Below are 23,966 nucleotides of genomic sequence, written 5' to 3'. Positions count from 1 at the left end.
ATGAAGTGCTTTATACAAATCCGTCCCCATAAAAAAATATGTGATTGGGGAATTTTACTAATTGTAGACATCCGTTTTGGTCAAAAAATATACTGTCCGGGTGAAAACCGGACTTGTGCAACCTGAGTGTATGGGAAAAGGACTTTTATTTTTCATTATTGGAGCCTTTGTTATTTTATTATGATGTTTACAAAAGCACTGTGAAGGGCCACATATACACTTTACTGTTTTTTGCTATATTGAGTTTTCCATAAGGTACAGCGCAGAGGATTAGTGTGTTGGTTGTTCACAGAGAGCCCAGCCCTCCTCTCAGCTTACTGAACTTCTCTATGCAATCATCATAAGCAGCTTTTTTATTTCCTCAAATTTAGCATGTCCCCCATGGAAGATACAGAGGTTTTTACAGAGGAGCACATTATTAGACACATTAACTTCCCCCCATATCCTCACCTCTCTAGCATGGGAGCACTAGGAACTGTTCCTGATTACAGATGTCACATGTGGAGTCACACTACAGCCTCACTGAGTTCCTGTGACAGACTCAGTGTGAAGCTTCTCTTCCTCCCCCCAATTCCCCCTCACACACTGCCTGGCTCATAGGATACTAAGGGGAAGACAGGCAGGCTAAACATCCACTCACAGGACTGCAGCCAGCACAGGAGGATGGGCCGCGGCCCACCGGGACAATGCCCGGTCCTCCCAATGGCCAGTCCGGCCCTGTTGCCAGGTGAGCTGCAAAGCAGACACCGGCACACTCGCCTCCCACCGTGCCGCATATCTTAATTGCGGACTAGAGAGTTGCGCGGGTTCAGAAGTCCCACCCGTCCCCACCCGTCCCCTCCAAAGTCTCACCCATCCCCACCCGTCCCCGTGAGGAATCCCACCCGTGAGGAACCCCTCTGTCCCCACCCGTCCCCGCGAGGAATGTCCTCCGTCCCCGCCCGTCCCCGTGAGGAATCCCTTCCTTCCCCGCCCGTCCCTATAAACTTCAGAAATAGTTATTTTATTTAATTATGCTACTGAATTAAAGGCTCTGGTAGAAACCCATTTACAAATAAGCAAAAAGACTTTATTAATTTGAAATATTAATTGGGAAGAATACACACTTTGTAAACGGGTTTCTACCAGAGCCTCTTTTGTTTATAAATTTTTATCAACACAACTAATATACTACTTTATCCTGAAGCAAAAAAAAAGAAAAAAAGAAATAGAATTCTTTTCCTACCTTTGTTGCCTGGTTTCTGCTTTCCTCATGTTCTCATTCAGTTCCTTCCATCCACTGTCTTTCCTTCTGCGTCTTCCATTTGCTCTGTTACTGTGCCTCTCCCTTTCTCCCCCCTTGCAAATTGGTCTGGCACCCATCTTCTTCCCTCCGCTCCCCCCATAGTCTGGCATCTCTGTCTTCTTCCCTGCCAGCGTCTTCTCCCCATTCTCTCTTCCCCATTTCCTTTCAGCGTCCTTCTCCCCCCCATCTTCCCCCATGTCCTGTCAGCGTCCTTTTCCCCCCTCTGTCTTCCCCATGGCCTTTCAGCATCCTTCTCCACCCCCCTGTCTTCCCCATGGCCTTTCAGTGTCCTTCTCCACCCCACCCCTTTGTCTTCCCCATGTCCTTTCAGCGTCCTTCTCCACCCCTTTGTCTTCCCCATGGTCTTTCAGCGTCCTTCTTCCCCCCGTCTTCCCCATGTCCTGTCAGCGTTCTTCTCCCCCTTCTGTCTTCCACAAATGCTTTCAGTGTTCTTCCACCTCCCCCCCCCCGTCTTCCTCATTGCCTTTCAGCGTCCTTCTTCACCCCTTTGTCTTCCCCAGTGCTTTCAGCGTCCTTCTCCCCCCTCCTTCTCTCCAGCCCCGGGTGCAGCACAGCCGGCCAGGTCCTCTTACTTTTGTGGCGCTTCCGCGACCGACAGACCGACAACAGCCCCGGTCTGACAAACCTCCCTGCCCTTAACCGCGAATCTAAATTTCCTTCTTACAGCTGCTGTAAGAAGGTAATTTAGATTCGCGGTTAAGGGCAGGGAGGTTTGTCGGATCAGGGCTGTTGTCGGTCGGTCGGGTTAGCTCCACAAAAGTAAGGGGACCTGGCCGGCTGTGCTGCACACGGGGTGGGACGGACCGCCCCCCTCCCTTGGTAGCCACTCGAGCCGCGAGGCTACTCCTCCTTACCTACCCTGCCTGCAGCACAGAGCCGAACGGAAGTCTTCCCAACGTCAGCGCAGACGTCGGAGGGAGGGTGGGCTTTGTTTACCGACGTCAGCGCTGACGTCGGGAAGACTTCCGTTTGGCTCTGTGCTGCAAGCAGAGCAGGTAGGGAGAAAAGCCACGCGACTTAGTACATCCAGCCCCGCAGGAACCCCGCGACCCTCGGAGGCGTCCCCACGGGATCCCCGCGACCCGTGCAGCTTTCTATTGCGGACCTTCCCGTGTGCCAGCTGCAAGGCCTTCGCGTGCCATAGGTTCTCCATCGCTGCCTTAAAGTATTTAAGTTAGGAAAAAATAATTTAAGACGATGCCTTAAACAGAGATGGGAGGTGGCATGGAGGCTAAAATTGTAGCTTAGGAGTGTCCTGTACAGTAAAGATTGTCCCGTACAGTGAAGGTACATTTTATGGAAGGTGTGGCCAGCCGACTGCAAATGTACATTCTATAATCTGTTTTTGTTTGCTGCATATAAATAAATAAATAAATAAATATATATATATTTGCTTAGCAAGAGTTATGAATCTACAGCATTAGGGAACGTGCCGTTGTGTATATGTATGTTAATATAAAAAAAAAGATTAGATTTTGGCAAAGGGACGGATTACTTTTTCCGGTATAGAGCTTAGAAGAACAGACAGTACAGGAGGCTCACTCCCAGTTGTGGTAAAAAGGGAGGTGTTGCTGTGAGATTTTTCCAACTACATTAGCCGATTGAGGAATTTTATAATCTATGAAGGTAGATGGAGCCATTATAATTATGCCAAGATACCGAGGAGTACAGGGAGTTACTTCACAGATCATTACAAGCTTCCTGTACTGAAAAGCAAAAGTAGTTTGTATACTTTGGAAAATTGTGGAGCAATAGGAGTTAGGGAAAATTGTTTTCTTTCCGGTGTATTTTTCATTAAGCTGCCCATGAGCCTTATATTGTACACTGCTTAGAAACCTGATTAAGTGGTTTAAAAAGTCTTTTAATTAACTTGAAACTTGATTAATGGAGGCTAAAATTGTAGCTTAGGAGTGTCCTGTACAGTAAAGATTGTCCCGTACAGTGAAGGTACATTTTATGGAAGGTGTGGCCAGCCGACTGCAAATGTACATTCTATAATCTGTTTTTGTTTGCTGCATATAAATAAATAAATAAATATATATATATTTGCTTAGCAAGAGTTATGAATCTACAGCATTAGGGAACGTGCCGTTGTGTATATGTATGTTAATATAAAAAAAAAGATTAGATTTTGGCAAAGGGACGGATTACTTTTTCCGGTATAGAGCTTAGAAGAACAGACAGTACAGGAGGCTCACTCCCAGTTGTGGTAAAAAGGGAGGTGTTGCTGTGAGATTTTTCCAACTACATTAGCCGATTGAGGAATTTTATAATCTATGAAGGTAGATGGAGCCATTATAATTATGCCAAGATACCGAGGAGTACAGGGAGTTACTTCACAGATCATTACAAGCTTCCTGTACTGAAAAGCAAAAGTAGTTTGTATACTTTGGAAAATTGTGGAGCAATAGGAGTTAGGGAAAATTGTTTTCTTTCCGGTGTATTTTTCATTAAGCTGCCCATGAGCCTTATATTGTACACTGCTTAGAAACCTGATTAAGTGGTTTAAAAAGTCTTTTAATTAACTTGAAACTTGATTAATGGGTTTTAGAGAGTTTGTATGAGCCAAAATTCCAGATGTGTTACTGTGGAAATAGCCCGTTTGAACTAAGGACATGGAGATCTTTGTAATACGGTGCTTTAATGAGTAAAACAGGGTTCAACGTAATTAGCAACCAGACTTAACTGTTTTTGTATGTGTAATCTATTTGCCTATATCATAAATCCTTAGGAGTCTTATCTTACTTCCTACTTTACGCTAGAGAATGTGAGAAAGAGTGGGGAAAAGAGGAAAAAGTTTACTTATGCCCTAGTATTTAATTTATGCTTGAACCGAGGTGCCAAGCACATTGTAGAGGCAGAGGGATTTCACTGGATAGTTTTAAGTAGGTAATTATAACTATGATAGAATATCCCTTGTCTATAAATGACATAGTATTTTAAATTCTGTTTTTTATGGATTTACAGTTACACTGTAAATCGGTGCCTTTATCTTGCTTTCAGTAAGAGGGGAAAACCAAACAAGCAAACCCCTCACAGGGGAAAATTGTTGTATTACTTTGGAAAAAGAATTGAAAACAGTGGTATACATTATTTTAAACAGAATGGGTCTAGAGATAATAAGGAAAGTGTTTTTCAAACAAATAAAATATTATGTAGTCTGAATATATATTGTTTTAAATGCCTCTGATTAGACTTGTAGTTCAGTGCGCTGTAGCCCGGGAGAGCTATGCGTGTTTGCGTGATCCCTGCTGTGTTGAGAACAATAGAAGTACTTGAACTTTTTCTGCTGTTTTCCTGAAAGCGATCGGTTTGCATGAGAAATTGGTTAGACCTGGCTGCAAGCTTATTGCAAGTTATGCTTGGAATGCATATATTTCTCTTGTTCCTTTTTTTAAAGTTATAAGAGGGAACAGAAAATGAATGTAGGTCTCGAAAGAATTAAGAATGTGGGTTTCAGATAGATGAGAGAGACATGTGGTGGAATTTTGCCATATGTGAATGGACAAAAGAAGTTTGAACAGCTGGACGGATGAGTTCTAACACTGAATTGTTAGCAGCATATTAAGGAGCTGTTTCAAAGCAGGACGTTAGTGGGAGCGTGCCTGCTATTTAGGCAGCCCGCTTATAAAGAATGTATAGGCATGTTTAAGAAGGTTTTGTGAGATGTGTCAAGGAAGGATGTGTTATGGAATATATTTAGTAGTGGAAGAATAGTTTTGTGAAAAGAAAAAGATTGATTCCAAAAACAAAACCATACCAGTTCTAAATATTAATTTTTGTGCCCTTGCATGGTTTATAAAGTATTTTAAAATTGTGTATTGCCTGATTAGGGATTAATCACTTTTTAAATATACTTGAAACTTAAACTGGGGAATTATAAAAATAATAGTCTCCCTTGCTTTCCAGAATTGTGTTTTTATACTTGTGTCTTTATTAGGTCTGTCGTATCTCATGTTTTGGAATATGAATTTTTTGTTCCCATGAAATGTCTCTTCTTTGTCTTGGCAGTCATTTGGCATACATACAGAGCTGTTCTCAACCCATTTTTGGCACAAAAACTCTTTTGCTGAACCAGAGGAGGAAAAAGTTATGCTTTAAGTAACCTTGAAATGACCTTGCACTTAAGATTTAACATGTTTCTTTTTTTTCCCTTAGAATTGACATTGCAATACTTCAGAATATCTCTATATTTAACATTGTACACTGTATCTTGTTTTAACTAATAAGTTCTGCTTATTTTTAAAGATTGAAGCACAACCTAGCAGTTGTGTCCCTGTCTGCATTCTGAATGAAATAGGCAGGGCGAGTCAGCGTGATCAAGTTCTTACATTCTGTCTTTCAGAAGTTCCAGTAACCATTTAGATGCCTTTCATGATTATGTGATTATTATGCCTTGTGTTATATAGCAATTTACTTTGCCAATGTGTGCACACAAATATGATTTGTGCTATGATGGAAGTTTGCTTTTGTATAACTGTGCATTTATCTGCAGATCTAAGTTCAGCTCTGCATCCTTGACAGATGGAAGAACAGTTCCAAGCCTGAAACTTTGTGTGTACTATGTTTGTTTGTGCCTGTAATCTTTGTGTTGTCTGTCTGTTTGGTCTGTGGTGTATCCCGGGGAAACCAAATATACCATTGGCCATTTTTGGAGATTTTTCTCCCTATTTTTGCATTTTTGTGTTTTCCTATCTAAATTGCACAATACCTTTTTATTTTTTGTTTTCATGGCCTGAGCGCTGCTTAGTTAGGGGTTATCTTATTTAGACGAAGGTTCTATAGACATAATGGTATTTTTCTGTGCACTACACAACCATATTACATGTCCTCTTATGAATATTGTGTACTTGAATATTGTTTCTCTCTTGCTGTATTTATGACCAGTAAATGCATTATTTTGTCACTTGTTGTCACCCTTAGTACAGGCAACCTGGACTTCTTTCAAGCCGGTGTGTCCCTCCCTGTATGTGCAGACACCTTTCATTCCGAGTATGCACCTTACCAGTTTAAAGTGACTGCGAGCCTTGCAACGCCGCATTCTGAACTTTTAATTTCTTGGATACTTTCTCTCCCATGTTTTGTTTATGCCCGTTCTGACATTTTGCTGGACTTTATATTTTCTTCAGTTTTGGTTCAGGACATTATTTCCATGAAGGACTCATTTTTTTATCCTATATTTTATTTTTAAGTTACCCGTTATTCTTTCCTGCCATGTCATTATTTTCTTTTTAATGCTTTCTTTTTATTTTGATTGCTTGCCTCTTGTATTTCCACCTGAATGAACCACATTTCCAATATGTATTTCTTGCTTTCCTAGGTTTTCATTTGCAATGACCCATGTGTTGTATTGATTGCTAAACTTGTACCATCCCAATTTTCATGCTGTGTACGATGAATCAAAGTTCTGCCTTCTATGCCTGTTATGTCCTGTGCATCTGCATTTGCCCACTGTTTTTTTTATTGTTCTACTGTTTGCTTTTTGTGCCTACATCCTCTGGTTCTGGCATGTACTGTTGTTCAGTTTAGATAGATAGTTGGGAGGGCAGCCCCTCCTCCACACCTTTGTTTCTTCCTCTGTCTCTGCTACCCTTTGTGTGGCGGCCCTCATCTTGCAGTTTTCGGCCCACCAAGAGGGGACTGAGATGGATAACCTGGACATACAGATGGATCAATTGGACATACTGGCCTCACTTGTTTATGCTGGACACTACAGCCCTATATTTTCCCATAGCCAGGCCCAGCCTGTACCTTGCTGTCTGTGAACACATGTATCCTTTGAAATGCTAACCCAACAGGCCTTTGTGCTGCAAAGTTCCTATCTCCATTCCCTGCTGGGAGGATATTTCTCCAAGGTTCTGCTGAACTGTTATCAGTGCTGTATGACTTCATATGCCAGGCACCCTGAAAAGCCATAAAACATTTATAATGCGCAAGGATCCCTGCAGGATGATGTGGGTGTAGAGAGATGAGAGAACTTGGTACCAAAACAGTTGCTGCCTGTCTCTGAACCGAGTTATGGGAACCAAGCAGCTGGGTTGTTGAAAGGTCACCCTTGCCAACTTTCTGCATAAGACTATCTACAAGGTGATAAGGATCTCAGAGCTGGAGGAAGAAAGTTCACCAAGAATTCTCTGTTTCTGCTCGGGCCCCTCTCCTGGGGGGGAAGTGAGAGAGTCGTGGACTGGGGGGAGGAATAGTTAGGTGTACATTTTTGTACCAATAGGGAATTACATGACCAGAATTCGGGGATGTGCTGCTTTTTGGAACAAAGGAAGAATTTATCTGTATAAAAAACACGTGTATCACAGGTAGAGCCAGAGAGATTCACTTACTTATGCTACAGGGAAACTGCTAGCCCCCTGCTAAGCATATGAGAGCAAGTTCGTCTCTCCATTGCATATTCTGAACTGACAATATGTTTTTCTGCTATGCCTTTGCTGCTGTAATTTTGTAAGTTTTTATACTAACAATAAACAAATATTGTCTGTTTTTGGAACATACAATGCTGTCTCGTAGTCATTCCAATGAGGTAAACAAAGCAGCCTTTACTTCAGACGGTACTTGGCGAGACCTCCCAGGAAAGGGATATGGGAGTTCTGATCGACAAGTCGATGAAGCTGTGCGTGTAATGTGCGGAAGCGGCGAAAAGGGCGAACAGAATACTAGGAATGATAAAGAAGGGGATCACGAACAGGTCGGAGAAGGTTATCATGCCGCTGTACTGGGCCATGTGCCTTACCTGGAGTACTGTATTCAGCACTGATCGCCGTACATGAAGAAGGACATGGTACTACTCGAAAGGGTTTCAAGTTTCAAGTTTATTAATTTTTAATATACCGACCATCAACTAGTATCTAGCCGGTTTACAGTAAAATGATAAAATAAGAGTAGGAGAAATGGTTATCAATAATAATACATATAAGAAAGAGAGGGGTGTACATAAAGGACGTTTAATAGTGACAAACATGATGGTGAGGTTAGAAAAGAGGGGAAGGGAATAAGAGTACATTATTAGTGGTGAAGAGAAAAAAAAAGGGTAGAAGGGAAAAGGAAAGAAAAAGGGAAAAAAAACATTAGGGTCCAGAGAAGAGCGACTAAGATGGTTAACGGGTTGGAGGAGCTGCCGTACAGCGAAAGATTAGAGAAACTGGGCCTCTTCTCCCTCGAACAGAGGAGATTGAGAGGGGACATGATCGAAACATTCAAGATACTGAAGGGGATAGACTTAGTAGATAAGGACAGGTTGTTCACCTTCTCCAAGGTAGAGAGAACGAGAGGGCACTCTTTAAAGTTGAAAGGGGATAGATTCCGTACAAATGTAAGGAAGTTCTTCTTCATCCAGAGAGTGGTGGAAAACTGGAACGCTCTTCCGGAGTCTGTCATAGGAGAAAACACCCTCCAGGGATTCAAGACAAAGTTAGACAAGTTCCTGCTGAACAAGGAAGTACGCTGGTAGGGCTAGTCTCAGTCTCAGTTAGGGCGCTGGTCTTTGACCAGAGGGCCTTCACGTGAGCGGACTGCTGGGCATGATGGACCACTGGTCTGACCCAGGAGCGGCAATTCTTATGTTCTTATGAAATTTGGCCCCCAGAGAAACTACAAACTGTTTCATTTCTAGGAACCTTTTCCTCCTGGTCTGAGTTGATTTTGAGACATCTGGAAACATGCAGATCTTACTGTCCAGAAAAGTCACCTTTTTAAGCCTGAAAAAAAGCCTAAGAAGCGTCTGTCTTAAGTTCAACGCGGTTAACAAAAAATTAAAAATAAAGATAACATAAGAAACGCATAAAACTATTTGGCAAAATATTTTGAGAAAAGATAGGTTTTCAACTGGGTTCTGAAATGTTTGTAAGAACAAGCTCTACGCAACAAGAATCAAAATTCTTTATCGTAGGAAGCTGCCTGAAGTGCCCAAAAATTTCTTGCTTTTACAACCCTGAACAGAGCATGTGTTCTTCTACTATATTTATAAGATGCAATAAGTAATCTATCAGCCATATAAAGTGGAGAAGTACCATACACGACTTTATGGCAAAGACAACCCAATTTAAACAAAATGTGAGCCAGTGCAACTCGCGGTAGAATGGTATCACATGGTCATATTTCTTCAGGCCATAAATCAGTCTGACTGTCGTATTCTGAATTAATCTAAGTCTAGCCATCTCTTTCTTAGTACATGTTAAATAAACAATGTTACAATAATCAAGAAGACTCAACAACAATGACTGAACTAGAAGTTTGAAAGCAGAAAACGAAAAATATGGTTTTATGGTACGCAACTTCCATAAAGTATAATAACCCTTTTGTACCACAGCATCTATCTGATTTTTCATAGTCAGATGTTGATCAATAACAACTCCCAATATTTTAATCATCGGATGAATTGTTTACAGTGTTGAGTCTATAGTATTTGATGGTTCATGTGAAATTTTGTGCGGTGATGCAACGAAAAACTTAGTATTATCATGATTTAATTTGAGCTTAAATTCCTGCATCCATGAGTCCATCAATTTCAATACAGACTCAATCGTATGAATAATATGGGATAATAATAATAACTTTATTCTTCTATACCGCCATAGTCAGATGATTTCTAGGCGGTTCACACAGAAGAGAGCTGGACAATCTGTGAATTACAATGTACATATTATAAGATTGTAAGATTATAAGAGTACGACATATTATACAAGAATAGATATAATACATTTTATACAAGAATAGATATAATACAGTTGTTGGTATTTTTAGTGTAGCTTCTGTTTAGGAGATAAATCTATCAAACAATGCAGTTTTAATTTCTTTCCTGAAGGTGCTGTAAGTCAACCTAGTTCCATTAATGTAGTTGCCTAACCAAGAATGCTGTTGTAGAAAGATTTACGGTCCACTAATCAGTTACATAAACAAATACGTGCCTGTTAGTTTCTAGGGAAGACCATAATATCTCATCCAGGTTCAGCTTTCTTTGCCTATTTACACGACACAAGACCAAGGCTAATGAGAAATACTTTTATTATGAAAATAGAAAAATATAATTCACAAGCCAGCAGCTTGCGCATCAGTTCAGCAGCCCAGCAACCTACCCACCGCAACCATCGCAGCAGGAGAGATTCCTCATCTCCCCTACCACGATGCGATCACCCCTCTACCCTAACTGCCGTGACCCACGGCAGGAGAGATGCCCAATCTCTCCTGCCACAGGTTGTGGCAGTTCGGGTAGAGGAGTGATCGCATCGCGGCAGGGGAGATGGCCAATCTCTCCTGCCGCAATGCATCACCCCCACGATAACATCGGGGCAAGAGGGAACCCAAGCCCTCTTGCCCCGTCGACAGCCCCAACTCAATTGAGCCAGGAGGGAGCCCAAGCCATCCTGGCCACATGACCCCCACCCCCTACAAGATTGGGCAGGAGGGAGCCCAACCCCTATTGCCCAGGCGGACCCCCTACCCCCACCCCCACTAATATGGGCAGGAGGGATCCCAGGCCCTCCTGCCCTCGACTCAAACCCCCCCATGACAGCCCCCGCTGAACCCCCGATCGGCCCCCCCCATGACCTGCGATCCCCACCTGCCGACCCCCCCGAACCCCCACCCCTAATCCCACCCCCCCGTACCTTGACATCGTTGGCCGGACGGACGGGTGCCAAGCCCGCCCGTCCGGCTGGTCAGCCAGCTCAGGAATGGAACCGGATTGGCCCAGGCAACTCAAATCCCGCCTGAGGACCTGGGCCAACCAGAATAGTCCATGTGGGTGGAGCGTATTAAGATTGTATATCCATTTTTGCTCTGATACACAAGATGCCCCCCCTGGTATCACATTGGCTCAATTTACAACATGATCCGGGGGATTTGAGATACTCGATATTGGATATAGTCACCAGTACCAGGGGTGGGGATATGGCACACATACTTTGGAGAAAGGAGCAAAAATGGATATACACTCTTAATACGCTCCACCCACACAGACTTAATGAAATTGAATGGGTAGCTTTTCTTTGATGGGTAGCCTTTCCTTTTAAGACATTCATGTTCTTACACCTTGTCACTCTTTGCACACTCTCCCGGCTAAGTCAACGTGAGTGTGTTGTCATCATGCAAAGTTTACGCACAGAACCCGTCCTTCCCTTTTTATTTAAAAGAAGGAGTGGTAGGCACTGTACGCTGTTGGTTGGAAACACTGTGCAAACTTCTACAAAGGGTATGTAACTTTTTATGCGCTTTCTTTCTACAGGTTTAGCTATAGAATCGTTACAAGACACATAGCAGTGTGGTTGAAAGTTTGTAGTCCACAAGGCATATGTGGTTTTTGATATTGAATTCTTTACAATGTAGACATTACCAAGAATCAGGGACATTTAAACATTCATTAGTGACTCATTATGGACTGAAAACCAGGCAAATTTCTGATTGGGTCTCCTGAAGACGATGTCGAAACGGGGCCACGTTGAGACCCCCTAGAATGTTTTTCAAAAGACAAGTGAAGTCTATCTAGTCTTCCAGTGATTTCTTCACATGCAAATTTCAACGTACAAGATTTTACATAAAGAAATTATATATTTAAAAACTAAATTGAACTTACAGGTCTCGGAGCGTAATTTCAATATGAAGTTCGCAATGACAGGCTGGTGAACTCTTAAATATAAGAGGGGGTTACCTCCCCCTCTTCTGGAGTTTCATATCTCTGAGCGTACCATATAAATATAGGATTACTCCCTTGAGACCAGTTTTTTCATTATAGTCAGTTTGTTCTTGATATATCTAACAAGCTTTACCTACTCTCACTTTTGGATATATATTCCCTGTTTCAATTGGAAATAAAGATGGATAAATGACAGAAAATGAAGGAGAGAAAAACAGCAATTGGATAAGGCAGCCCTGGAAACAGAGCTAAGAGCAAAGGCAGAAGGAAGTGCAACCAGAGACTGGGAAAAGATGGACAGAAAAATAAAATCACCAGACAGCAAAGGTAGGAAAAGTGATTTTATTTTCAATTTAGTGATTGAAATGCGCCAATTTTCAGAATTTATATCTGCTGTCTATATTTTGCACTGTTCAGGAAAATCAACAAATCAAAATAATAAGGTAGATAATGAATCAAAAATAGGATGCTCAACCAGTCAAATAATTATTAAAGAGAATCCATTATACAACACAATTTATATATTTTTTCCATAAATGCTTATATCTAGTACAAATAATAAATAAAATACACATACATATACAAAATCCAGAGGACTAATCTAAAGACGTAATAAAAATTGGCACATCAGTCTCTACTAGTCCACACTTCTGAAATAAATAGATAAAGTTCAAAACTTATTTGGAGCAGATCTCAGGGTAAGCAATAGATCCAAAATTTGTTGAAGATTAATTATAATCCAATAGAGGTGGACAAAAAGCAAAACTCAGTCAATTACAGCAATTTAATCCAACTGGAAAACCAAATATCCACGTGTTCCCATATCCCAAGCAGTCGAAGATGAAACCATAAATTGCTAGTGCAAATTCATCCTAAAAGTGGCAGGTGCAAGTTCATCATATCGAATACTACAAATTAATGCGTCATCAATCACAATACATTTGACTCCCTCAACATGAGCCGTGTTTCGAACATCTCTTTTTCAAGAGGAAGATAGTCACTGGGAGTAGAGAACACATGGAAAAATACATAATACATCACTACGAAAAAACACAAGCCTCAAGGCAACTAAAACACCTCAAACATACATTTCAATTTTTCATATCTTAATGGCCTCTTACCAGGTTAGGAGAAGAAACAAGCTTGACCATGAGCAGCGACTACCACTGCATGAAAGCAACTATCACAAAACTTCCGGTGTTATAAAATAAGCCATATTAAAACGTAAATCAAAACAGCTGAAGTAATTAGACACCAGGCAATTAATGCAACAGAGAACAAAAATTAATTAACGTAACAGTATCCCATTAGTTATATCCATTAAAAATACATGATTAATTTAACTTGTCTCTTCTTTGATATTTTTGGGTCATAGACTGTAAAGTCCACCTGGTATTGTCCTAGGTTCCAAAGCTGAAGTTGCCGTCCAAGCTCACTCCAGTCTAGTCAACCATCCTGTTTGCAGGATATCTACCATAAAGGCTGGCCAGTAATAATCTCATTTTGTAAGTTAGTGGAGTTCCCATTGATGCCCTCCCCAGCCCATCCTACACCAAATCATTACATATGGGACACAGACCGTGCAAGTCTGTCCAGTACCGACCTTAGCTCTTTAATTTACATTCTTTGTTTTCTAATTAGAGATCTTCTATGTTTATCCTATGCTTTTTTGAATTCCATCATCATTTTCCTCTCCACCACTTACCTTGGGAGGGCATTTCAAGCATCTACCAACCTCTCTGTGAAAAAGAATTTCCTAACATTGCTCCTGAGTCTTCCTCCCCGCAACCTCAAATTATGCCCTCTAGTTTTACCATTTTCTCTTCTCTGGAAAAGATTTGGTTCTATATTAATACCTTTCAAGTATTTAAATGTCTGTATCACATCTCCCCTGTCCCTCCTCTCCTCCAGAGTATACATATTTAGGTCTTCCAGTCTCTTCTCATACTTCTTTTGGTTCAAACCCCTTACCATTTTTGTCACCTTCCTCTGGATCGCTTCAAGTCTTTTTATATCCTTCACCATCAGATACGGCCTCCAAAACTGAACACAATACTCCAAGTGCGGCCTCACCAATAACCTATACATGGGCATCAACACCTCCCTTCTTCTGCTGGTTATTCCTCTTTCTATACAGCCTAGCATCCTTCTGGCTACAGCCACTGCCTTATCACACTGTTTGGATGTCTTTAGATCCTCAGCCTCTCACCTCCCAGCACATACCTGCCGTCAACCAACAATCCCATTCCCTGCAGCGGGAGAGATGCCAACACTCTCCCACTGCCCTAAAATCCCTGCCACGATGCAACCCAATTCCCTCCCCATGCACGGGAAAGATGCCCACATTCTCCTGCTGTCTTAAAATCCCCACCATGACGCAACCCAACCCACCCCCTTCCCCTGTAGTGGGAGAGATGCCCACTGAACCACGACCCCCCCTCCCTCTTACCTCAGATAGATAACCCACCTCTCAGCTGCCTGCGTTATGTAAAATGGGCCTTCCCCTCCCCGGTGCATCTTGGGATGCACTCGGGAGGGGCCTTAAACAACTTGGGCCAATCCGAGCCTCAGGCCCCTCCCTGGATGCAGCAGGAAGGGTCCTAAGGCTGATTGGCTTGGATGCCTAAGGCCCCTCCTATGTTATACCTCCACCGCTTGTCTCCAGTGAGCCTTCTTCCTTATTGGACCGCTGGTGCTGATCGCAACCCAGCAGCCTGGCACCTACATTGGGCTACTAGTGATGATCTGTACTCCGGTAGTCTTTCCCTCCTTCAAAAGGAGCCTCTGGGTAGCTCTCTTCTGGGGTCCAAGGCCTAGATGCACTAAGAGGATTGGGAAGACCATGTGGGTCTGCACCGATCAGATTTTCTGGCTAATTTTGAAAGAGCTATTGATGCACTAAGAAAAGATTGCACACAAATGATTCACATGGATGTTTGTCGTAATCCCAGACACTGCCATCTGAAAATCGCTGTGAGCGACTCTCACATATGTGCAGAGCCAGCAGGTGAAGCCCTGAAAGCAGCCTTCTGCCACTCCTGTTCGGTGCAGGAAACCTTTTTTTTTTAAATGGGCACAGATGATGTGCGTGTTACACACGCATAATATCTGCCCCATTAAAAAAGAAAAAAAAAAATGCCCCCCCCCCCTGATGACAGCTCTATCCGACCATGAACTGGCCCACCCCCGTGCTAGCGAAAACAGCAGGAAGAATGCCCACTTCCTCCTGCTCTGCCATACTCCCTCCACCCTTCCATGTGAAAGAAAATTGGCAGGAGGGATGCCCACTGCCTCCTGCTACTGAAGGCTCACTCCTATGCAAGGTGCCTCAACAAACATCCCCTACACTCCCCCTTTCCTCCTGGAAAAAAAGGCAGGAGAGACCCACTCCCTCCTGCCACAAGAGGTCCCCCGAAACCCCACTCTACAAACCCCCCGTACCTTTTTAGATAAGTTGGAGTGGGAGGGAAGCTCAGTCTGTCCCACTCGTAGGCCGCCAGTTCAAAATGGTAGGCCTTTCCCTCCCCGGTTCATCATGTGATGTACGGTGAGGGGTCTAAGGCACTAACTGGTTATTTTAGGAAATTATCTAAGTCCATAGGCCATTATTGAGATGACTGCTTATTCCTAGGATAAGCAGCATAGAATCTGTTTTGCTACTTGGGATCTAGCTAGGTACTTGGGACCTGGGTTGGTCACTGGTGGAAACAGGATACTGGGCTTGATAGACCTTAGGTCTGTCCCAGTATGACAATTTTTATAGGCATCTCTCCTGCCTTCTTTATCGGGGGGGGGGGGGGGGGGAGGTGCGGGGGGAGCCTGGCGCAGGAGAGGGCCTTAAGTGGTAGGAGGAAGTGGGCATTCCTCCTGCCATTTTCGCTGGTGCGGGGGAAGAGCTGTTCATGGTACTGGTTCCTTGGGCAGAGCCGTCATTGGCAGGGGGGGGGTGCTTTTTTTTTTCTAATGGGGCAGTTATTGTGCTTGTGTAAATATACACGTGAAAATCTCAGTCACTGATATGGCATTGGTAAATCATTCATAATACCACTCACATCGCAATGCCTCTCTCTTTTGTTAATCTCTTTGATCAAACTATCAGGGCTTCAGATATGCCATTCGGTCACCACACATTGTTTGTGTTTATTTGGCTGCCAAAATGCTTCTCATTGGCTATGGCTTCTTCACTAGCCCTTCTCAATATGTTCCAAAGAACTGTTATGCTGGATTGGGATGGTGCAGAGAAATTTGTGAAGGGGGGACTTTTTCTTGAAGCAGCCTGTTGGCAAAACATGTCGATATGACTGGTCCCTTTCCCGACGTGATAAGATAAACAAGAATGAACATATTAAGATAAGTTTTTATAATATAAAATAGTTTTTATAGCAAATAAGTTATTGATATTAAGCACTTTAAAAGATAAAATAAAGAAACATGGCGATATATTGAGAGGAGCTAGTGAAGAAGCCATAGCCAATGAGAAGCATTTTGGCAGCCAAATAAACTCAAACAATGTGTGGTGACCGAATGGCATGTCTGAAGCCCTGATAGTTTGATCAAAGAGATTAACAAGAGAGAGAGGCATTGCGACGTGAGTGGTATTATGTGTAAATATATACAGCATCTGTGCCCATAAAAAAAAAAAGGTTAGATAGATAAGTGACTGGTCTTGACCAGTTGGGTTTTTTTTTTGGTTGCTAAAAGTGATCACTTTTTTTAGTGCAATGGGAAGCCATGTTAGAGCATCAATTGCTCTACTAGTTTACTTGTCATTTTAATATTAATCAGCTTAATTGCATGGTGAGGTCGGGGAATGAATAATTTTGCAGAAAACCAGGCAGTGTGTCATTTTTTGCATCTGGTCGGCAAATGCAATCATCGCTAAAGCTGTTAAAACATCCTTAACATTGTTAACATTGTTTTGGCCAATCAGGGACTTCCCTAGACTCCTCCCTAAGGAAGTCCCTGATTGGTTGAGGTGCTCCAGCCCCTCCAAAGTTGATGCGCTGGGGTGGCGGCGGGGCAGGAGAGTAGGAACAGGAGGAGCTTGCTCCTGCTCCCGAAGATTGCCAGTACGTAGGAGCAGGAGGAGGGTTCCGGGCACCCCTCCTGCTCCCGAAGATGTTGGGGGAGCCATGCCCAAGGAGCCCATGCCCACTGAACGACTGGTCCCCAGAAGTCGCTTCTTCCGTTGATCGGCCAGCCCAGTCCAATGTGATATTTTGTGTAGTGAATTGGGTCGCTGTCCAATTTGCATGCATTTTTCCTCATTTGCATGCACGGATTAGAAATGGATCGCAGGAGAGGTAAGTGAATCAGGCCAGAGGGAAATTTGATAGTAAAGTGGTCGCAAACCGATCGGTACACGATCGGTTTGCTTTGTGAATCTAGCCCTTTGTACTTTAAAAGAAAACCCATTTAGTCCAGTTAGCACTTCTTAGTACCCCCCACTTTGTACCTTAAGAGAAAACCCAGTTAGTTCAGTTAGCACTTCTTAATACCACCCCCCACCCACTTTGCACTTTAAAAGAAAACCCAGTTAGTCCAGTTAGCACTTCTTAATACACCCCCCACTTTGTACTTTAAAAGAAAACCCAGCTACTTCAGTGGCAGGACTTCGGGGCAGGAGATTTGTGCTTGAGTTGGGGCAGAGAGCAGGATATGCAGTTGGAAACCACTGAACGACTGGTCCCCAGCAGTCGCTTCTTCCGTTGATCGGCCAGCCTTGTCCAATGTGATATTTTGTGTAGTGAATTGGATCGCTGTCCAATTTGCATGCATTTCTCCTCATTTGCAAGCACGGATTAGCAACGGATCGCAGGAGAGGTAAGTGAATCAGGCCAGAGGGAAATTTGATAGTAAAGTGGTCACAAACCGATCGGTACACAATCGGTTTGCTTTGTGAATCTAGCCCTTTGTACTTTAAAAGAAAACCCAGTTAGTCCAGTTAGCACTTCTTAATACCCCCCACCTACTTTGCACTTTAAAAGAAAACCCAGTTAGCACTTCTTAATACCTCCTCACCCACTTTGTACTTTAAAAGAAAACCCAGTTAGTCCAGTTAGCACTTCTTAATACCCCACACCCACTTTGTACTTTAAAAGAAAACCCAGTTAGAACTCCTTAATACCCCCCTCCACTTTGTACTTTAAAAAGAAAACCCAGTTAGTACTTCTTAATACCCCCCCTCTTTGTACTTTAAAAGAAACCCAGTTAGCACTTCTTAATACACCCTCCACTTTGTACTTTTTAAAAGAAAATCCAATTAGCACTTCTTAATACACCCCCTACTTTGTACTTAAAAGAAAACCCAGTTAGTCCAGTTAGCACTTCTTAATACCCCCCTCTTTGTACTTTAAAAGAAACCCAGTTAGCACTTCTTAACACCCCCCCCACTTTGTACCTTAAAAGAAAACCCAGTTAGTCCAGTTAGCACTTCTTAACACCCCCCACTTTGTACCTTAAAAGAAAACCCAGTTAAGCACTTCTTAATACCACTGTAGGGGTGTTTCCTTATTTGCACCTGAAGGTTAAGCCTCTCTGATATCATCAAGCCTGAACCATTGTCTTCAAGAAATCTTTCCAGCCTGAACCTAGCAAGAAGAGAAAGAAGAACACATCTTTGCTGTTTCTGCCTGATGCATTCTGGGTATGTACCAGAATGGTATTCTAGTCAAGGACATCCATCTATGCCTTCATGCTTAGACTGTGAATCTTGGGGGACTGATACTCCAATGCTGTGCTTATCTCTCGAACGGCACCTGTGTCTCCTAGCCTGTATGAGACTTTATACAGAAAGGCTATTTATCTAAGTTCTGTTTCTGGATTGGTCTGCGGAAGTCATCTGACGTGATCCAAGTGAAAAGTTGCTAATTATAATTAGTCTGTGCCGGGATGGAAGTAAACTGACATCTCATCACAGGTGTTCTGCACGCAGGGCTCAGTCTTAGGACCATCCCTTTTTAACATATTCATAAGGGACTTGATCCGAGGGCTTCAGGGAAAAGTAGCACTGTTTGCCGACGCCGCCAAACTGTGTAATACAGTAGGTGAAAGCGATCTCACGGATGGTATGGCGCAGGATCTGATCAAGTTGGAAAATTGGTCCTCAACATGGCAGCTGGGCTTCAATGCAAAGAAGTGTAAGGTGATGTATCTCGGCAGCAGAAATCCATGCAGAACATACACCTTGAATGGAGAAACACTAGCTACGACCTCAGAAGAACGGGACTTGGGAGTGATCATCAGTGCAGACATGAAGGCTGCCAAACAAGTAGAGAAGGCCTCATCTAGGGCAAGGCAGATGATGGGATGTATCAATAGAAGCTTAGTCAGCCATAAACCTGAAGTCATAATGCCACTGTACAGAACCATGGTGAGACCTCATCTGGAGTACTGTGTGCAATTCTGGAGGCCACATTACCGTAAAGATATACTTCGAGCTGAGTCAGTCCAGCGAATGGCCACTAGGATGGTCTCCGGACTCAAGGGTCTCTCATACGAGGAAAGACTGGGTAAGTTGCAGCTCTACTCTCTGGAGGAGCGCAGGGAGAGGTGTGACATGATTGAGACATTTAAGTACGTCACAGGTCGTGTCGAGGTGGAAAACGACATATTCTTTCCTAAGGGACCTTCAGTCACAAGGGGACACCCGCTCAAACTCAGAGGAGGGAGATTTGGTGGTGACACCAGGAAGTATTTCTTTCCAGAAAGGGTGGTGGATCACTGGAACAAACTACCGGTGCAGGTGATCAAGGCCACTAGCGTGCTCGCCTTTAAGAATAAATGGGACATCCACGTGGGATCTCTACGTGGGTCGAGCAGCACTCTGACTTAATGGGGTGGGACAGTAGAGTGGGCAAACTTGATGGGCTATAGCCCTTTTCTGCCGTCATCTTTCTATGTTTCTATCTTTTTCATAATAATTAAGACCTGAACAGTTACCTCGTGTACTCTCTGCCTGAGAGAGAGTGATTCGGACCTTAAACAGATCTGAATTCCATCACTTCAAGGAAACTTTTGCTGCCAATAAATTACAGCTTTACCAGTGGCTGACGGACACTTGTTCCTGTAACCAAAGGATTTCTACATCTGCTAAGCTGAAGAGACGTCTTCCATTTCACCTGATTTTGTGCCAAGGCCTAATTAGATGGTGAGATAAGGAACTTATTATCTTATCAGCTGGGGTTAGATAAGTGCATCCGATTGTGATATAAGATAAGGCTTGTAAAGCTACTCTCGGTGATAATCTGTAATAGATTGCTGCTAATCAGGGATTATTATTATTATAAGGAATTGTTTAGTGTGTGTAAGAAGTAATTTTATTTAGTTATCTAGCAAGTGTGTTGTGATAATTATGTATTGAGTTTCATATATGTAATCAGATATTTTGTGAACAATATTTAGATATTGCTACTGGCTTGTGAATTATATTTTTCTATTTTCATAATAAAAGTATTTCTCATTAGCCTGGGTCTTGTGTTGTGTAAATAGGCAAAGACAGTTGAACTTGGATGAGATCTTATGGTCTTCCCTAGAAAAACTAACAGGCACGTCAGTGGCATACCTAGGGTATGTGGCACCCGGGGCCCATAATTTTTTGACACCCCCCCCATGTAAAAAAATATTTTTTGTAATAACCATGAAACTGAATAAATGGTCATAATAGAAACAGGCAGTGAAAATTTTCTTTTATTGAACCTCATATATGTAACCATTATTACAAACATACCATAACATAACATAAATTATGTCTGAATTGTCATAACATCAGAAGTACATATGGAGTCAGAGGAGGGGCGGGACCGTGGTGGAGGAAACAGCTGAAGCAGGCAAAGATCGCTAGCATCGCGATCTTGCTGCAGGCTGTTTCCCCAAGGACTGAAGCGTGAAGGCCGGGGGAATGAGCGACACCCGGCACAGGGGGGGAACCGAACCGGACCGGGAGCACCCCCTCAGGGCTTGGCACCCGGGGCGGACCGCCCCCCCACGCCCCCCCCCCCCTTGGTACGCCACTGAGGCACGTATTTGTTTATGTAACTGATTAGTAGACCGCAAATCTTTCTACACCACCCCCCTCACCCACGTTGCACTTTAAAAGAAAACTCAGTTAGTCCAGTTAGCACTTCTTAATACCCCCCAACCACTTTGTACTTTAAAAGAAAACTCAGTTAGTCCAGTTAGCACTTCTTAATACCCCCCACCCACTTTGTACTTTGAAAGAAAACCCGTTAGTCCAGTTAGCACTTCTTAATACCCCCACCCACCCACTTTGTACTTTAAAAGAAAACCCAGTTAGTTCAGTTAGCACTTCTCAATACCACCCCCACCCACTTTTCACTTTAAAAGAAAACTCAGTTAGTCCAGTTAGCACTTCTTAATACCACCCCCACCCACTTTTCACTTTAAAAGAAAACTCAGTTAGTCCAGTTAGCACTTCTTAATACCACCCCCACCCACTTTGCACTTTAAAAGAAAACTCAGTTAGTCCAGTTAGCACTTCTTAATACCCTCCACTCACTTTGTACTTTAAAAGAAAACCCAGTTAGTCCAGTTAGCACTTCTTAATACCCCCACCCACTTTGTACTTTTAAAAGAAAACCCAGTTAGTCCAGTTAGCACTTCTTAATACCCTCACCCACCCACTTTGTACTTTAAAAGAAAACCCAGTTAGCACCTCTTAATACCCCCCCCCCACTTTGTACTTTAAAAGAAAACCCAGTTAGCACTTCTTAATACCCGCCACCCACTTTGTACTTTAAAAGAAAACCCAGTTAGCACTTCTTAATACCCGCCACCCACTTTGTACTTTAAAAGAAAACCTAGTTAGTCCAGTTAGCACTTCTTAATATCCTCCACCCACTTTGTACTTTAAAAGAAAATCCAGTTAGTGCAGTTAGCACTTCTTAATACCTCCCACCCACTTTGTACTTTTAAAAGAAAACCCAGTTAGTCCAGTTAGCACTTCTTAATACCCTCACCCACCCACTTTGTACTTTAAAAGAAAACCCAGTTAGCACCTCTTAATACCCCCCCCCCACTTTGTACTTTAAAAGAAAACCCAGTTAGCACTTCTTAATACCCGCCACCCACTTTGTACTTTAAAAGAAAACCCAGTTAGCACTTCTTAATACCCGCCACCCACTTTGTACTTTAAAAGAAAACCCAGTTAGCACTTCTTAATACCCCCCATTTTGTACTTAAAAAAAAAAACCCAGTACAGTTAGCACATCTTAATACCTCCCCTCCCACTTTGTATTTAAAAAAAAACAACCCAGTCCAGTTAGCACTTCTTAATACCTTCCCCCCCCACCACTGCTTTGCACTTTAAAAAAGCCCAGTTAATCCAGGCCCAGCATGTTCTCACCCTTCTTTCCTGTCCGGTCCGATGCCATCAACCGGAATAAACTGGCAGCTTCGGCAGTGAATCAGCGACATTGCCCGAGGCTCCCCTTCCTGTTTTCCGTCTGCTGCGGTCTACCCGGACGGAAACAGGAAGTTGTGTCATTGAGAAAGACCAGGCAGACATAGAAAACAGGAACGGAAGCTGCGGGCAACATCGCTGAATTATTGTCGAGGCCAGCAGTTTTTTCAGCTTGGTGGCATCGGACGAAACTGGAGAGGAGAGAAGGGTGAGAGCCTTGGAGCCGGGCCATGAGAAGGGGAAGTTCGTAGACCATGGCTCCAAGGCCGGGAACACCCCTCTCATGCGGTTCATAGACAACTCGGCGAAAGACAAAGGCGCGTGCCGACAACTGAGCGCAAGACGGAGGCGCGCGCCGAAGAAAATTACAGTTTTTAGGGGCTCCGACGGGGGTTTTTGTTGGGGAGCCCCCCAGTTTACTTAATAGAGATCGCGTCGGCGTTGTGGGGGGTTTGGAGGGTTGTAACCCTCCACATTTTACTGTAAACTTAACTTTTTCCCTAAAAACAGGGAAAAACTGAAGTTTTCAGTAAAATGTGGGGGGTTACAACCCCCCACATCCCCCACAACGCGGCGCGATCTCTATTAAGTAAAGTGTGGGGGGGGGTCCATAAAAACAGTAATTTTGTGTGGCGCGCACCTCCACGCTGCACTCAATTGTCTGCGCGCGCCTTTGTCCCGGCGTGCTTTTGACCTGACACCCTCTCATGCTTGTACCTGGGGCGTCTGCCCCCCCCCTTAGTACACCACTGCTTTCTCTCACCATTTCTTCTCCCTTCTGAACTTGTGGAGAGTATATATTCACTTCTGTTATTCTGGTTCAGCTCTGCTCAGTTCACATCCCCACAAGCTTTATTCTCATTAATTAGATAACCTCTTAAAATGTATAACATTTCACCCAAGTGTTTGAGTGTTCATCCCTCAGTGTATGATTTGCCTATGAAGTTACCCACCCCCCTCTGCACAGTCGGCCATCTAGTTTCATAAATTGGATCTAATCTTCCTGTAGTCAGATAAATGGCAGGCAGAAACCCCTTTTCAGTTTTAATACAAACAGATAACTGCTGGTTTCAAACCCATTGGGCTGGATTCACTAACCCTCTGATCCATGTGCGATCCGTTTCCATTTGCATGCAGGCTGACAAATTCACCTAAAGGCCTGCATGCAAATGGAGACGATCGTTGGCATGCCCCCCACCCCCCCTCACCTACAGCACAGATCGCTAGAGAGCGATCCTGGAGCATGCGCAGACCCTGACAGTAGTGACAGAAAAAGAAGCCTTCTGTCACTGCTGCCAGGGCTTCTGACAGCTTTTTTAAAATTTTAATCGGGCAGATATTTTGTGTGTATTACACAAGCAAAATAATTGCTCGGTTAAAATAAAAATTTTAAAAAGCCCACATACGAAGTGCTGCCTCCCTCCCCAAACCTCTAAAAAATGCCCCCCGCGCCGATGCCCCCCTGCGCCCAATGCCCCGCCAACACAAGGCAGGAGGGAAACCAACTCCCTCCTACCATCTTAATGCCACCTGGCCGGGCCCGTCCCACCTCCCTCCATGTAGTAGGCCGTCCGGCTGGCTGGGCCCAGCCCACCCCTTCC

Source organism: Geotrypetes seraphini, chromosome 6, assembly GCF_902459505.1.
Source record: "Geotrypetes seraphini chromosome 6, aGeoSer1.1, whole genome shotgun sequence".
Lineage (NCBI taxonomy): Eukaryota > Metazoa > Chordata > Amphibia > Gymnophiona > Dermophiidae > Geotrypetes > Geotrypetes seraphini.
This window is presented reverse-complemented; position numbering follows the sequence as displayed.